A 2,705-nucleotide genomic window follows, 5' to 3' on the forward strand; every position below is an offset into this window, starting at 1 on the left:
CCAAGTTTAAATCCAAGTAAAGTATCATTTTCCCTAAAATGGTCAGACTCCACGCTAAAGGGATCAAGTCTTTATTCAGTGTAAAAAACCACTTAAAGGGAGGGCTATGGATATTTAGGAAAAGTCAGAAAATTTCAACAGCCTGAGACAAATACTGTTTGAGTTAAATAAAAAATATACAAATTGACCCCCTCCCCCCAGCAATAATAGGGTTAAAGGGACTGTAAGCATAATCTCAAGTGTAAGATGACAATGGTGGAATTTCAAGCTTTGTCTGATCAAGTGTAAAATAGATGTCCATTTTTTTTTCTTTAAACTTTTTAATACTTTCATTTAAGTTTTTTTCCGCAAAAGTGACTTGCGAGTTGCGCATTTCTTGTCAATAAGAAGAAATGGAGAAATTCAAAGAAATAAACACTTTTATACGAGTCAAGAAAACGACGGAATCTTCCTCATTTTTAATTAGATTAAGATCTCAAGAGGACTGTTGTAAATATATGGAGGGTCGCTCAGATTACGCTTACAGTGACTTATTTTACTTTTACCAGACTAAAGCTATATTTAGACCTACTTCCAGTCATTATTTTAAAATAATCACTTACAACTACTTTTTCGGGAAATTACAAATTGTATTTAACTACGGGTTCCCTCAACCAATTTTGTCTACAAAACATCCCTCACTGCGCTCTGGATATTTTGTAGACAAAATTGGGAACCATTGGTAATGTAACATTTCCTTAACTTCCCTATCAAGTAGTTGTAAATAATTAAAATTTATCAATCTTATCAAACATTTTCTTATCAACCAAAACTGCCTTAGATTCAGTTAATAAACTCAACTCACAAAGAAAAGCGCTTAAAAATAATTTCAAAAATTACAGAAAACGCTTAGTTTCCAAATCTAAATATTTTCAATAATAAAATACAAAAAGTTTTTTTTGCTATTTTTAACGGATTTTTAAATACAAATCAAAATATTTAATTTTTTTCATTGTTTTTTTTCTGCAAATTGCCTTGCGGATTTATGAAACCGAGAAAAAGAAAGAAATTTTAAGATTTAACAATTTTAAAGATAAAAAACGATAATAGATTCTTAAATGTTGATCATGATTAGCGTTTAAAGGGAGTGACCGGCAATTTATGGTAGTTGAATTGAGAGTGCAGAAATTATTTAGGATTTATTTGAGAACTATCAGAAGTTTTTACTGTACATATTTGTTCAGCAAGAGCGCAAATGCAATCTTTATGATCCTCAAAGATTGTCCATTTTGTAGGGATGATCATCGAAAATAAGTAATCACATTCAGAATTATTGCTTTCAGTAATGTCTCAATGTTCAAACCCGTTTTCTGTGGATTTCCTAGAATTTTTAATGAAAAGACGACATTTGAAGAATTTTAAGAACTCTACAAACAAATCCTTAAAGAATCTTAAAATCAATATGATGAAAAAGAAACAATTTATTCTAACATTGATTTATTGACAAATTTCTAAAGAGAAATATGTTTCTAAACATCTTATTAGTTTTCTGTAGAATTTTTTTTACATTTTTGAATAATTTTTATAAAACCGATTCTCAAAATCATCCCTCCAAAATGGACAATCTATGAGAATTTTTATGATTGAATTTGCGCTTTTGCTAAACAAATATCCATGTAACTTTAATGCCTTACTCCAATAGTTCTTTAAGTATGTATCAATCCAGATACAGCTATCTCTGTATTCTTAAGTATGTATCAATCCAGATACAACCCTCTCTGTTTTCTTAAGAATGGATCAATCCAGATAAAGTTCTCTAAGAATTCCTAAGTATGTATTTGTCGACACACAAAACTAAAGAACTCTATACTATCTACTGAGCAAGATATTTCTAACGGTCCATTTTTAACAAACCATATCTTAGAATAAGATACAGATAAAGATTAAATTGACCATTAATACGGTCAGGTGATTAAAACGTAATATATATATATACAGGTAAGTTCAGGTTTCCAAGATATGAGGGATCTTAATATATTTATTAAATGCACCGTAAAAATGTCTGATATTTCTCAAATGAATCCTACAAAATGTCTCAATGATACTGTAATCTCAGTTCAACTATACTATACTATAAACTTAATAGAAACTCATATCTAAAGAACTCAATAAAGGAGACTTTACAAAGAGAAACTCAATATAACAAGCCAGATGGAATCGATTAAAGCACTAACTTTGCACGGGCGTTTATTTTACATTATTATTAAAATACAAACTGAGGATCAATCAAAGTTAATCCTGGAATCATAGATGGAGCTAATTCTCCTCTCGGAGCTACTGGAGCTGTTATCGACCGCTCTCTTCTGATACTTCATCAAGACTAACTCTCTTATCGGGGAGAAAATGCATGCCTAGTTTGCTTTCTCTGCCGACGAAAGTACCGTTATCCATGTTCCTCCAGATAAGGGTCACGAGGGTTCCAATCTCGTTCTCCTGGAAATTTCCTATCCTCCTTGGTAATAGATGCAGAGTAACGGGTTAAATCATTATTATTTGTTTGTCCAGTTCTCAACTGATGATAAAGTTTTAGCTTGGGTTGAATGAACTAGGCTATGGTTCTACATCCTTGGTGGGTTTACATCCACCCTTGATTCTATCATCATGAATGATGATGATAGAATTGATCATGACCGCGGTCACTGATTTAGATTTNCAATGTGAGATTG

The sequence above is a fragment of the Eurytemora carolleeae genome, unplaced genomic scaffold (assembly GCF_000591075.1).
Source record: "Eurytemora carolleeae unplaced genomic scaffold, Eaff_2.0 scaffold981, whole genome shotgun sequence".
NCBI lineage: Eukaryota > Metazoa > Arthropoda > Copepoda > Calanoida > Temoridae > Eurytemora > Eurytemora carolleeae.